Raw genomic sequence first — 15,151 nt, 5'->3', positions numbered from 1 at the left:
CTGTGTACAAACATGAGCTGTAGAAAGTTATAGGCTCTGTCCTGGACCGGAAAGGCCCATGCATGAGAAGTTCCACAGCTTCTGGCATATCTGTAGGCACTGGCCTCTACACACCCATCACGATTCTCTTTGAACATCTTCTCCAGCCCTTCACTCCAATTGAAGGATCTTCATTGTCCTTCAAGGACAGGCTGGGGAAATGCCATTCATGAGTTTGTGTGGCATTTCCCTGAGAACTCCCAGAAACACTTTGGGAACTGAAAGAGGGTCTGGATTATAAAGTGAAGGTGAGGGCCTTTTAAATTTGGGTGGCAATGAGGTTGCATCGTATTCAGTCATTAGGACCTAAAGTTAGACCCTAAGGTAACAATTGAGAATTGTTACAATTACCCTTGAGTGTTCCTTAAATTGCCCATAAAGTACTCTATAATATATAAGGTCATTTATTAAAAAATTAAACAGGGAATATGAAGTTTTATGGTGATGTTCATTATGTAATAAGGAATGCATGTATGAAATCTAATGTTACTAAATTTCTAATTATGCAAAAGGAATAGATTGTTGAATGGAGTCCATTTTAAATGTGGTGTGAAGTAGCAACTGTGGTTTTGAAACAGTGACCTTCATTAAACTATAGTTTAGTGGGCAGTGGGAATTAGGTTTCAGTATGGAAATGAAGCCCAAAATCTTGCTGACTGAGATTATTTTTAACTTGAAAATCACAATCTGAAAGTTCTTATGCTTCAAAGATCTAGGCAAAGCCCAGGTTCCTTTTTCTTCTCTACATTTGTAACTTTGAAGCCTCCAGGGTAAGGCCTACAATCATGTTCGTTGACCAAAGAGGGAGCTGATGGTTGCTGTAACAGGTAGCAGAGGCTAGAAATGAAACATCTCATGAGCTCCATTACAGAGCCCTCACATCTGGTCCAGGTCCTCAGGCTGATTCCAGAATCCATCATCCTTTAGAGATTTCCTTGCAGCTGTGAGTCTGTCCTTGAGTCTGTCCTTACACCGACCTTGATTCCTAAGATGAATACAGTGTCCTAGAAAAAGAAGTTTAAAGGCTCAGAGAAACTCTTCTGCTGGTATTTGGGGACATCGCCTCTCATTTGTTTCCACAGATGAACACAGTTTAGGAAGCAAGTTCTTGCTCGTGTTTGCCAATTGGGCTAAGGTAAGCATTCTACCAGGAGCTCATTTCTGCCAGGAGGACTCGGATCACATGCAAAAAGCATTCACCATATCTGACAAACATTCATAGTCAATGTTGTGGGATTCACACACAAGTGAAGTATGGGTTAAAGGTCAAAAACAGTGTGGTTGTTAACTCTCTGCTTCCAGAATACAAAAATTGTCTGAAGTGATAGTGTGCAAAAACCTTTCAGTAGTTCTGCTACTTCCGTTATACTTCCATGGTTTTCTGTTTGTTTATACCCCAAATTAATCCCACTCTCTGGGTCCCCCCAGAGTCCCTTCCCCCATCCTCATCCCCTTCTCTGAGAGAATGATCCCCTGTCCATCCCGTCTGTATTCACCCCCTACCTTGGCATATAAAGTCTCTGCAGGATTAGACACATCATCTTCCACTGAAGCCAGACAAGGCAGCCCTCTTGGAGAAGGATTCCACAGTCAGGCTTTAGGGACAGCCTCCACTCAAGTTATTGGGGGACCCACGTGGAGACTGAGCTGTACATCTGCTACATATGTACTGAGAGTCTCAGTCCAACCTGTGTATGCTCTTTAGTTGGTGGCTCAGTCTCTGAGAGCTCCCAGGGGTTCTGGTTAGTTGACTCTGTCTTCTTATGAAGTTCCTTTCCACTTGAGGGCCTTCAATCCTTCCCCTAACTCTTCCATAAGAGTCCCTGACCTCTACCCAATGTTTGGCTGTGGCTATCTGCATTTGTTTCAGCCAGCTGCTGGGTAGAGCCTCTCAGAGGACAGTTATGCAAGCATAGCAGAGTATCATTAATAGTGTCAGGGATTGGTCCTTGCCCATGGGATGGGTCTCAAGTTGGACTGGTTATTGGCCATTCCCTGAGTCTCTGCTCCAACTTTCTTCCTGCATTTCTTTTAGATAAGACAAGTTTTGGGTTGACAGTTTTGTGGGTGGATTGTTTATTTGTAAAAACTTTCATAGTGATCCTTGCAACTATGAGAGCTAAAATGACTATTGGCAATTTGTGGAATTTACTAAGCAATTAGTACTTGCTAGGTACTGAAATGAAAGAAAGAGAAATGGAAGTAAGATATAGTTTCCTACACATACAAAGAGCTCCCAGATATGCAGAAAGAAAAAAAGAGAGAGAGAATGAAACAGAGAAATTAGACAGCAATCGTCACATGCCCAGTAGCTGTGTGGAAGGCTGACCAAAAGCATAAGAATGGTTTGGCTTGCAGCTAGCATGAAGACAATCAAGGAGAAAACAATTGAGTGTGTTTTGAAACAACAGTGAATTTCCCAGACGGACAAAATGAAAGGGGACGTTCTGCTCCACGGGAATCTTGTCACTGAGAATCAACAACTGCAAGTGTGCTGCAGGAATGCAGGCAAGAACAGCTTCTGCACCGAACCACCTGCTCACAAGCCAGAACTGAGGAAATACGGACAGTGAGCAAGGCCTGTGAGTTGCAGCAGTGAAGTGGGAGGCAGAGCCTGTGCCAGGCTGTACTGAGCAGTCTCAGACGCTAAGCAGGACTGGGCCTAGGAGAAAGAGAGAGGTAAGGAATACTAGGACCCTAGCCTGCCAGAGACTTGAAGTGCCAGGGTTGGGGGGTACCCAGGGGCCCCACCCAGTCAGAGGAAAAGTGGGAAAGGGAAGAATTGTGTTGGGGAGTAACCATGAGAGGGGCAGTAAGTGAATAAGTAAAAATAAATAAATTTAAGAGAATATTTAGAAGGAAAAAGGAATAGGAGTAAGGCTACAGGCTATGAAGGAGCTTTTTATCTGTGTTCATTGTATATCATATCATGTCACATCATATCATATCATCATATCATGTCATATCATATCATGGCACATCATATCATATTCATGTTTCTGGGCCTATTCTTATTGGCTTGTCATCAGAAAAAACCCAGTACTTTGATGAAGAAAGAATAAAACATGCTAGTTAGTGATGCATCAAAAATGGAAAGCATAACTTCTCAAAGTAGAGCAAGTTTGTGAACTGTCATTCTATAACACTGCTTTTAATCTTTCATTTGACAGGAGCATTTTTCTATAAAAATTAGAATAGCAGTGATCATTATTGCAAACAAGAAAAAAAAAAAAAGCTAGGATGGATTCCTAGAAACATCAGAGACTTACCCTGGAGAGACAGTTGAGGAAGGAAGGACAAGATCTCGGTCTGGAAAGGTTGATGTAGCTTTAGATTCCTTAAGGTCCTACAAACTAAGCTGCATCCCCAGGCCTGGAGCCACTTCATGCAGGTGCCCAGACACCGGACCTGCTGAGGAGTAGGCTTAAAGGTGTACAGCTCTGAATCAATGGAAAGCTGTGGGAGACAAGCAACGGCATCTCCAGATGGCGCACTCGGCTTGAGAGCAGGAAGGGCTTTGACTGACAACATGCACTTGTGGTCCATATGGGCACATCTAGAGTCCAAAGCACAATGACAGTATCAGTTTTCTCACACCATGACGCTGGCATCCTCTGCCATTATGCTGAAGTATAACTCCAAATACACATAGATGAAATGAGTCACAAAATTAGACTAGCTGGGTGATAATGCTTTGTAGCCTGTTGATACATACTCTGGAGTAGGATCTAATGCATGAGGTAATGCTGGGTCAGGCCCCTGGCTCCCTATGCCCTAGCCTTTCCTTTCTCAAGTGTGAACACCTGACTTCTTTTCAATGTTCTCTTTTTCTCTAGTGGCTATTTTCTCAAGAGAAGACACTAAGCTCTGAGCCTTTTTTTCTAACTTCAGACAGTCTCTGTGAAGCAAAAACTCCTAGGTCTGAAATGTGCACTGTCCTCCTGTGCTGGATGGTTTTATGTCAACTTGACACAAGCTAAACTCATCCAAGAGGAGGGAACCTCAGTTAGAAAATGCCTCCATAAGAAAGGGTTGTGGGCAAGCCTGCCCTGACTTCCTTCAATGATAAACAGTGTCATGGAAGTGGAAGCCAAACAAACGTTTCTTTAGTAACAGTAATCCTAACCAAGACACACTTCCCTTTCAGCCAGATTCCTCATCCTCCTAAAAGAGAGGCCAAAAGTCCAGCCATTTAGACCCATGCCTCCGTATAACGGAATGTCACATCTCTAAATACACTGCAAACTCCAAACTCCCCATTTCCCTTCAATGCAGCAAACCTGGAACCAGTGAATATGCAAGGAAAGGAAAAAACCCTGCATTCCTGGTGGCAATCAGCAGGAGGGAGCTGCTCCTCCAGCTTAATGACTTGCAAATGAAAAGCCTGGGAACCAGAGTGCACCTTTGAACCTCTCTCCCATCCAGCCTGCTTGTCCCTGTGATTCTCTCATAGCATCCCTGTTAGTTTTGCTACCAGAGCAATAACCTTCCCTGTGCATTTTTTAAATGTTGGAGGAGGAGCTGTCCAGGGATCTCAAAGCATGTGGTTTTGATTCTCATAAGATTATGGATACCAAAGGAATAAAAATGGAAATCACCACTGCCAAGATATGAAAGAACGTTTGCATAGTAAAATAATTTAAACCTAACATTTGGACCCAATAAGGCAAACAGAACGTTTTTTCCATATTTTTGGAAAATGTGCATTTTCTTCACATTAAGTGGTACCAATAAAAAATAATGATTCTCACTCAGTTTATTTCTATATGTTAGATTGGCCTATAGCTTTCCAGGACATGGTTTTGTATCAAACTATATGGCAAACACCTGGGCATAAAAACACTCAGCTATTTACTTCCATGTGGGAATAAAATGGGTCACCGTTCCTCTTTTCTGAATCTGGAACAAAGGTCAGCGAAAGCAGCCCACAGACTGAGTACTGGGTCTGCTGAGAATGGATGCTGCATTTACCTGTGGAGGTCCCAGGAAAACCTGCGATAGGTGAAGAAGTTGACTCTAGAGTAGAGGCCAGTTAGGATGCTTCAGCACCTGACTAGGTGGGCACAGGCAAAAGAAACAAGTGAGGCAGCCTGAGGATATTATCTCAGGTGATACAGTACTTACCATGCAATCACAAAGCCCCAGGCTTGATTGATCCCCATCACCAAATAAAGTGAGCGTGGTGCCCCATGTTATCCATGCCTGCAATCCTAGAACTCAGGAAGCAAAAACAGAAAGATCAGAAGAAGCTCAGGGTCCTCCTTGGCTAAAATGGGGAATTTGAGGCCAGCCTAGGCTATAGGAACAGGAGAGTCTGTATCAGTGGATAGATGGATGAACGGGTGGATTATGAATGCGTGATAAAACTGAAACAAACAGCTTATGACAAAGGGTAGGGACATTTTTATGTGTATTCACAGAAATAAACTTTGCAGAAATAAATCTATCAAAAGAGTTAAAACAGAGATGTTAAAGATGTGAGAAGTGGGTGAAAATGAGCAAATTGGGAAAGAGGAAAGAGGAAGATGAGAAAACAAAGAAAAAGAGAATGAGAGAGAAAGGGACAGGAGAGAGAACAACTGTCCGGATCTCTAAAAGCAAGTCTTCAAACACAAAAAGTAGGTTCCCCTGCACCACAGGGCTCTGCAGTTGTCACAGGACCACCAAGCTCAGAGCAGGAGGGATTCTTCAGAGCTAGTGAGACCTCCAGCCTGACCACCAATATCCCAACCCCACCACAGCAGTGGCGTTCTGTAGTCAAACTACCAACCACACTGTGGCAGTAACCTACAAACTACTTCCACTGAGTCCCAGGCTTTCTCAGTGATGGAACGTGACAAATTCCTTCCTTACCCACCTCTGAGGCCTGCTGGAAGGCTCAAAATGAGATGGATGTGAATGAACTGTGATAACTATAAAACATTCCGCACATGGAGTGTGTGGAGGAGCAAGAGTGGAAGGTGGTGAATTATTTATTATCCCTTGGCTCACATCTCAGCTATGCACTTGAGTCCTCCAGTGGCTAAGCACTATCCATTGAGATTTAAATAGCAGCCCTTTGAATGCCTCAGCCACAAACAGCAGGACACTTCCAATATCTTAGGGGATTCCTCTGACTTCAATTTCCTGCTCTTGCTGAATTCCCCATCTGGATGGCACTTCCAACTTTTACAGGTATTGGGCTCTCTGAGCCATCCACACAGCTTGCCAAGGTTCCTGCTCTCCCTCCCCTACAGTCCTATGGGCACAGTGACTCTCATCAAAGACTTGAAGATATGTTCTGGGTTTGCTGATGTCCAGCATCCAACCTGAATGACTTTCCATTTCAGGTGGATGCAATGACCCTCTCATCACCAGAACCTCCTCACAGGTCATGTCTTTGTAGAATTCCCCAACTCTTCACAAAGTAGACCATCTTGATTTCCATCTCTTATCTCCTTCAAGCTGTGCAAGTGCAAAGACATGAGTTCAAATCCCCAGCACTCCCATAAAAAGCCAGGAAGGTCTGTAAGTGCCTGCAACACAGATCGCAGGAGCTCCTTAGCTGGGCTGCCTAGTTGAAAGGTAAAGATCATGCATCAGTCAGCAAGCAACCCTGTCTCTGGAGCATAATGTAAAAAGCAATAGAGAAAGATACCTGGTGTCTTCCTCTGGCCTCACCAGTATGTAGCACGTGCGCGAGCACACACACATACACACACACACACACACACACACACCCCACAAACATATCATACACTAACCAATTACAGCAGAGGCTCAGAGGTGGAACATGCCCTTATAGAGGTTGTTTTTTTGTTTGCTTGTTTGTTTGTTTTAATTTTCTTCAGCCACGGGTAATAAAGACCCTCAATGTTGTGCCACTGAGTGGTAACCTTGGGAGATCTCACTTCCATACCCTACCAATTTACCTCCAGATATTTTGCCAAACAAAAGACAAGTATGTCTCACAAAGAATCACCACCCATTGTTTTAACTGACCATCATTTTCTTACCCTGTCCTAGATCAGAGGGCTCAGGGAGCTGGGGGAAAGCAGGAGTCCACACAGGTGAATCCTGACTCCTGTTGAGAGACCTCCTAGCTGCTAAAATGGGAAGGACTACTTTGGGTTGTTACAGAAACAGTCTCAGCTAATAATAAAAACAAATCCCAAACAGACTCATGAAGAGAGTTTGTTCAGTTTTGGTTTAAGAACAGATCACAGAGATGAGTGTATCTCAATTACCTTGACCTCCTAAAAATATTTTTTGTGATAAATATTGTATTTACCACTCATTGAATCAACCTGATATATGTCATTGGCAAACCTTTTATCTTCTGTTTTCCCTAACATAAAATGAAAGGATTGAGTTGAGAGATCTCTACAGGCCTCAATTGTTTCCTAGGCATTGACAATAATCTCCCTAAATCATACGTACACAAAACATGTACACATGCAGCATAGTGTATTTATTTAGAATGAATGAAACACTCCAGCCCCACATATTCTTCATTTGCTGTCTTAAGAACTGTGTGAAGAAGGGTGGGAGTTATCACCCAATTGTTCCAAAAGAACAAGTTAATATTCTGGGAAGCTAGTAATATGACCAGTGCCACACCCCCCCAAACATGGCAGGACTATTTCTTCAAACACAGTTCTTACCCTCTGAGGTAGGGAACTTTCTGACCTCATCATGCTTCTTTCTTCTTATCACTGTGTATCTTGTCACACATATGAGTGTGCGCACAACATTTATACAAACATTGCTGATTGGAAGGCTATGTTTGCCCTCGAGCAGTGCTTCTCAACCTCCCTGATGCTGCAACCCTTTAATACAATTTCCTGATCATATTATTTTGTTGCCACTTCATAACTATAATTTTGCGATTATTGTGAATTGTAATGCAAATATCTGATATTCAATCCCCTAAAGAGATTGTGACCCACAGGTTGAGAACTGCTACTCTTAAAAACAATGGTACCAGCAAGGGTAAATCAAAGCAGAATATTAGATGCTCAGGAACATCTCCCCTTTTGCCTTCTAAGCCCTGTCAAATCTTTATACAGCTACCCTACATAAATTACATGTCTACACTAAAGAAAGAGGGTAACTCAGGGCCCTGCCACGGTGTGCAAAGGTCTATGTTCCCTTTGAAGTGATCTATGTTGCCTCTCTCTGAGGGCCAATGTTTTAGACTCTCTGCAGTAAAAGTAATACTGAGCTATGCAGAGCCCCCTGAGTGTATGTTGCCTGAGAGATTCAGGATCTCAGAACAGGAGGGTTTGTGGCCATTCCCTCCCTCTAGAGAGGACAGATCTGTTATCAAGAGAGTCTACCTATCTGCACAGCTGCCCCCTCACTCAGTAAAGTATGACACAAGTTCTTCCACAGCAGCTTCCCAAACTTACCATGGAACAGAGGATGCAAAGTCCCTTCTCACCAGGGAAACTGAGTTCCTCTACGCTGAAAGCATGGAGCTGTTGACATGAAGATCATAGCTGTGGGGTTGCCTAGCTGGTGAGGTAACTGTGGGGTATCAGTCGTCTCATATAGGATTTGCTTGCAGCTTTGAGTTATCTTTGCTAATCCCTCCATGCTCAAGGCTTCAAAGACAGCCTTAGATGAGAGTGGGAAAGGGAGGATGAAGACAGTGAAGAAAGGTGTTCTTAAAATGCCTCTAACATTCTCCCCATAGTCTATTTCATCACCTATAGCCAGGCATCATAATAAAATCTCCCACTCCTTGTCCCTCCCACCCTATGCTGCGCAGAGACCCAGACTTAGGGACTGAACACATATGGGTCTAGTTGGTCGATCCTCTTGTCCTCCGAGGCCGTAAATTCAGACAGCCACAAATCAGCTCAACTTCACCTCAGACACGCACACGTTCACATTAAAGTCCCGGTGTCTAGACTGAAATATGGCTGCATGTGTTCCCTTCCTCAGCACCAGCCTGCCAGAGATGCCACCCTGTCAGAAATGGTTTATAGAGTGGGTGAGGAGACCAGAACACGGTGGCTGGCTACCACCCCAACCAAGGCGCCCAGCAGCTTTGATCTCCGGCTGGTTAGCCTTGTGTGACCATGAACAAGTCTGTTCAATACAGGCCTGAAATAGAACCTCCTAAGCCCCTTGGGATCCTTGTGTGTCCCCACATACTGACATAGCACTGGCCCTGCTGACAGCCTTTCTGTCCCATCAGCTCCTGTGACACTTCATTGTCACCAATTATTGCAAAGCATTTAGGTCCTTTGCTTTTCCTGGTGTTGACAGTAGACATGAAGCCCATGCATGCATCCTTTGCAGGAAATGTTCCTTAGGTGTAGGTGGGGTGCCTCAAGAACCTGAGCTTGGTGCATAATTCATGCAAGACTCAAAAACCAAGACTCATACACAGTCTCAGGACATATGTGTGTGGCCTGACTATCAAGAGCAAATATGCTATTCCCCAATGAAGGTTTTATTGTCATGATGTCTTTGAGGCTCCAAGATAAGCCTGGAGACTGGAACAAGATTTCTGAGATTCACTGAAGTGAAGCACATAGAGTATGAGATCCTCCTGCCGAAGCCCTCACAGAAATGCCATGAGCAGAAGACCTCACCCTGGCTTCTTGGAAGACTCTACAGGGACAGAGTAGCGAGTAGCACACTCATAATCATTCAGTCACCATCGCACTTGCTGAGCACACACAGTTTTGAGCACTATTCTAGACATCATGAGAAAGATACGAACTTTTTCTCTAAAAGAGATTCCAATCTATCAGAAAGAGAAATGAACATAAATAGAGAAGGTCCGCAAGCAAGGAACAGTTGCACAGACAAGTCAGTCCATGGTCAAGGGGGAAACAGATCCATGATGGTGCAATCACAAAGGCTTCTGAGAGTGACAGAACGTGGACTGAGTTGGGAGACCAGCACAGAGACCATTCCATCCAAAAGAGACATTGAAGCTATAGTATAAATTATGTTGGTAAACTGATGTATGCTATTTCAGTAGACTCTGGAAATCAGAAGTACCTCTCCATCTGCCCCATACCACACCCAAGCATATTCATCTCAAGTGGCCCCTACAAACTCCTTATTTTTAGTCAGGCTAGGTCCTAATCTGCGACAAGAAAAGGTGATACAGCAAAATCAAAACTGTCACATGATTGAGGTTAGCCTCTTCCAGCAGAGCTTACTATTGTTATCCCATGGTATTAAAATGACTGCTGTGGGAAGCTAGGAGCTCATCCTTGGATGCAATGCTCATGCTCTACGTGGGATGCTCAACCATGCATGACTAGCCTCCCTCAGTTAGTTCCTGGGGGACCTTTTCAACCACTGATTTGGTGGTGTTTGGATGTCTATCTGCTGCATTTATCTATCTACTGTGTCTTATTTGTCCTTTTGCTTTTGTCTGCTGTATGCTCACAACGTTACTTATTTGAAAACTGAAAGAACAACTACTGCCAGTCATTCTCTGGACTGTAGAGAACTGAAGAACTGAAGCCCTTCACCCTGCTGCTTCAGAAAGTGACCTTCTTTGGAGATGTAATGCTTGTATGCATAAGTTAGAGCTTAGTCAGGCTGAGTCATGCCAAAGGAAGGCTTTTCATCCAATATGGCTGGTGCTCATTTAAAAAGGGAGGGAGGAGAGGGAAGGGAAGGGGGGGTGAGGGAGAGAAAACTTTGTGAAGAGAGAGAAGGAGAAAAAATACCATGTAAGAATGAAGGCAGAGATTGGAGCAATAGCATTTATAAGCCAGGAAAACTCAGAGATTGCCCCAACACAAGGTAGCAGAGAAGAGTGGAATATGTTCTTTTCTAGAAACTCCAGAAGGAACAACTCTAATGATGCCTGATATAAGACTGTTAACCTCCATTGAGTGGGAGAATAAACCTCTGCCAACCATGTTGCAGTTCTTGGCTACATTAGTCCTTAAAAGAAATAATGAAGCTGAATCCAGATAGCTTTTAGGGTGAGGATGGAGTGTAGGAAGCCTAGAGGTGAAACTGAGAGTACAGGAAAAGGACAAGGAACAAACAAATGCAGTTGCAGTAAAGAAATTGTGTGTGTGTGGGGGGGGGGCATAATAGAAAGCAAACCCAGAGCAGGATCTGGTGCCCATCTTCCCATTGGTCCCTCTGATACCTTCTGCTCTTCAGGGAGACTTCCCACCCTTTTTCCCACCTTATCCATGTAATAGCACAGGGAGCTGCCTCCCTTTTTAGGCACACTGTTGAGTGAGTTGTGACCATGTGACCTAATGGGATCATTCAACCTGCTTTTCCCCAGACATAGTCATTGGTCCAGGGGCTGAGCCCTGGGCCAAAGCAAGCCCTTGGGCAAAGACTTTCCCTGGGCTCTTAATTTCTTTATTACTAAAACAGGCAAAAAAAAAAATCACCTTTTCTCTTTGGCTACAGGACCATGAAACGAGTACTTGGAACTGACCATAGCCTTGTCCTTATAACACTGATAAATACGAGAACAATCTTTCCGTTCTTCAGGTGCATTGAGGGTTCTACAATACATGCTTCACCTTAAATCTTGCCATTGCTTCCTTCATCCCTGTAAGCTATTCCAATAATCTTCGTCTAACAAAACAGAAATGAATATCATTTAGATTAAATCAATTCAAAATATTTCAACCCCTTGCCTTAAAAGCACATTATGGGGAACACATGTGGCCTCATCCTAGTGAGCATTCCACACAAGCTGCTGGGTTTGTTTTTAGCCTTGATACACAAAGATTGTTTTCACCTTGTATTGATAGAATCAGGCTTTACTGTACCCCACAAGTATTTAGAACATAAGTAATATGTTCTGAGAGAACTAGGATGTTGTTAGATTTTTTTTTCAGTAGAATCCCTGACTCCACCAAAAGTAAAGAGCCACTATCATAAGCAAGAAGGAGCCACTGCAAAGCTGACCCCCATAGAAGGTTTATTTCTTTCACTCACAATTTCTAAGCTCCCTCAGAAGCTGAGTCAATCAATAAACTTGGACCATCCTGTCAATCCCAGGACCCAGAGTCTTTGTGAGGGTAAAGATGCCTATGATGTAACATTGATGTAGCAAGAGCTACAGACAGCTCAGAATAACGATAGGATAACGCAAAATCTCATCAGAAAGCAAGACTAAGCCATGGATGGTCATGCAGGCCTACAATCTCAGCACCCAGGAGGCTGAAGTGGGAAGACTGACCTTTGTTAGGTAAGCCTGGGCTACAAAGGAAATTTAAGGGCATCCTAAGGTACTTAATGTGATCACATCTCAAGACAAGAAGAGAGGAGAGAGGGAAGAAGTGAGAAGGATAGAGGGAGAGAAAGGGGAAGGGAGGAGGGAAGAGGGAGGAGGGAGGGAGGGAAGGAGGGAGGGAGGGAGGGAGGGAGGGGAGAGATATGTAAATAAACCATGCCTAGAACTATCTCTGTGGTTGATTGATGTGTTTGTTTTCATTTTGAGGTAGGATCTTACAATATATCTCTGGATGGTGTGGAATTCAAAAGAGATCCTCCCCCTGACTCTACCTCCTAAGTACTGAGATTACAGACATGTACTACCAAACTTGGTTCTTCCCTTCATTTTTGATCAAGCAATTGTGCTACAGTAAGCAGGGGCCTGCACAGATTTCCCTCATACAATTTAACTTTGGATAGTTCATGAGTTTCTTATAATCTTAGTGGTCAGTTTTAAAATAGAGGAATCTGAAAGGCCACCGTGTAACGTTGTGAGATTCTAACAAGAAAATGTGTGTTATTATTGCTGAGTGTCTTAAAAGGCTTTGGCAATATATACCATGTGTTCTCTTTATTAGGAACCCTCCTCTGGACCTAGCTGACTGAAAGTCAAAGTACAGTCCAGGATTATGCAGGCTCACCAATCAGTTTAACTCAATCAGCAGCATGACGCTCAGTGGTGTGGATGCTGATGTTAGTATGCCAACACTCACCTGGTTCACACGTTACATAATGTAATTAGAACACGACGGGGTAAGAAATCTATGTTGGGGCCCAAGCAACAACCAAGACACAAAGATAAGAACTGGAGGCATCCACATGCGTTGTGGGCCCCAAGCTACCCCTCAAATGGAGCGGGATCTCCTCAAAGCAAGGTCTGTGCTCAGACACACTCATCACCTGGAGCTCAGGCTGCAAGGATCTAGTCTGGAAGCCAGCCCTAAGACTGGCCCTGGTACATGGAAACCTTAGCTTCCAGATGCTGCTGTAGCACTGTAAACATCTGGTCTCCTGGCTTCACAGGGCAGAGTGATACCGCCATGCACATACATCAGCAACCTCTAAGGGCATTAGCAGACATCTGGGGAGCTCAGCCTGCTGGGTTTGGCTTGTCTGATTGGAAGGAATACAAGAAGATTCTCAAAATCCCTAAGAACAAGACTAACCCAGGAGAGTGTCAATCTGGTGGGGGTTCCCTAGTTGCCAGAAGCCTCCTTTCTGGAATCCAAGTCACTGCCGCTAACAAATAGACCACCAAGCTGCTAGCACAAGATAGCAAGGCCAGCAAGTATGTCATACATCGCAGATCTGAGGAGCAGCAGCAGCACTTAGACAGAAAGGATTTCCCTGGCTCAGCTAATTTTAGAAACACCACATTAAACAACGTTGTGTATGTTTCTTTACAGGAGTCAATGGAAGTGCACATTGTAAATCTTCAAAGGGAACTGTTAAATTTAATTAAATTTGGCCTAAAGCAGCCTCTGTACACAGTTCATGTTTGGCCTAATGGTACATAATGAACTATAACTTAATATACAAAGAGACAGCAATTTCAAGTAGCTAAATCCCAGCCAATCATAGTGACCGGGATTCAGTCAACATCTCAGGGAAGTACACAGGTTACCTGAGGTTCACACCAACAGGTTGAAATCGGGAAATCCAAGATTTTATCATTCAGCTGTCTTTCTATCTCCTGCACTCCGTCTGGATTCCCTCCTCCTATCCACAAATGTTAGCCAGCCAACAGCAGCAGCCCTGGGATCACCCTTGGACTACTCTTGTTCTGTGGGTCATTGGATGTGGAAGCCATTCCTTGCTTGATTAAATTCTGTTGAATATAATCTATTCTGTTTTTAACAGAAAATGCACTAGCCTTCACTTCCTGAACACTTCAATTCCCTTCTTATTCTACTTCAGTGTATCATTGCTTGCATGGCGTCGTGATGAAATGACAACACAAACAGCCTATAACAGAGGAAGGACTATTTGGCCCTCCATCTCAGAAGCATCCATGGTGACGGGGAAGGAATGGCAGAACAGCTCATGTCACACCATGGCAGACAAAGAAATAGAGAACTGGACAGGAAGTAGCCAGAGATAATATTCCTCAGATGGCCTGTCTCTGTCTCTGTCTAATTTTTTATATGTCTCAAAATAACATCATCATCACTCAAAACATGAGTCAGTGGAGAACATAGTCAATGTACAACAGCTATGGAGGGAGTCTTTAGACATTGGGATACCTCTACAGGGAGAGAGAACAGAGCACTTGGGATAGGATTCCAGAGAGGACAGTCTAGAAGTACACACAGTGGGGATTTTAAGGACTTCCTGGTTTAAGGTAATTGGTCAAACAAGGTGTGCAGATATGTTATCAAACATGACAAATGTATCAGAGAGTTTTAGTGTCTGTTGAGTGCTCATTACAAGTTTCACACATCATGAATCAGGCTTTGTACTCACCATCTGGTTTAATCCTCCAGACTCATGTTCAAGGAAGCTACTGTTTTTCCCATCTCCATGATAGAAGTAAGGCTTTAAACTGTCAAATGAGTTGTCACTAGTCTAATGTAACCTAGTTCTGTCTGGTTTCAGATGCACATTGAAATGTTGTAAGAGTCCCCTGGTCCTTGGCTCTTGGGAAACATCATTCTCTGTGAACCTAGAATTGCTGGGTGTGATGGCCTTCCAAGATAGGATCACCTTGAGGAAAGGAGTTAGCCACCAGATGGCTCCAGCTTGATGTATGCAGATCAAGGCTCTGGATGGTGTGTGAGGCTAACCTGACCTTGGTTTTGTCTTATGCATATCATTTGCATCTTATCATCCAACTTTCTTATGCCAGGTTCTTCAAATGCCACACAAGGTGACTTGAAAAGCTGGGAACAAAGGGCATAGAACACAT

General features: G+C 43.7%; 1 long non-coding RNA gene across 2 annotated transcripts in view; it reads right to left on the bottom strand.

Annotated features, from left to right (window-relative positions):
• Positions 1–852: 852 nt before the first annotated feature.
• LOC115032768 (uncharacterized) overlaps positions 853–15,151 on the bottom strand; it is a 197,910-nt gene continuing 183,611 nt past the window's right edge. Inside the window, exons 1-4 of one of the 2 annotated variants that reach the window (XR_015045100.1) lie at positions 8,430–8,626; positions 5,164–5,255; positions 3,309–3,595; positions 853–1,043 (exon numbers count right to left, since the gene is read on the bottom strand). This is a non-coding gene — a long non-coding RNA (uncharacterized LOC115032768). Of the gene's footprint in view, positions 1,044–3,308; positions 3,596–5,163; positions 5,256–8,429; positions 8,627–15,151 lie in introns of those variants that run through there. The other variant, XR_003838389.2, reaches the window with a different exon arrangement.

This window comes from Mus caroli, unplaced genomic scaffold (genome assembly GCF_978045245.1).
Source record: "Mus caroli unplaced genomic scaffold, Mus_caroli_1 scaffold_14, whole genome shotgun sequence".
NCBI classification, from domain to species: Eukaryota; Metazoa; Chordata; class Mammalia; order Rodentia; family Muridae; genus Mus; species Mus caroli.
The sequence above is the reverse complement of the archived record's forward strand: the minus strand, read 5'-3'. Positions and strand labels throughout refer to the sequence as shown.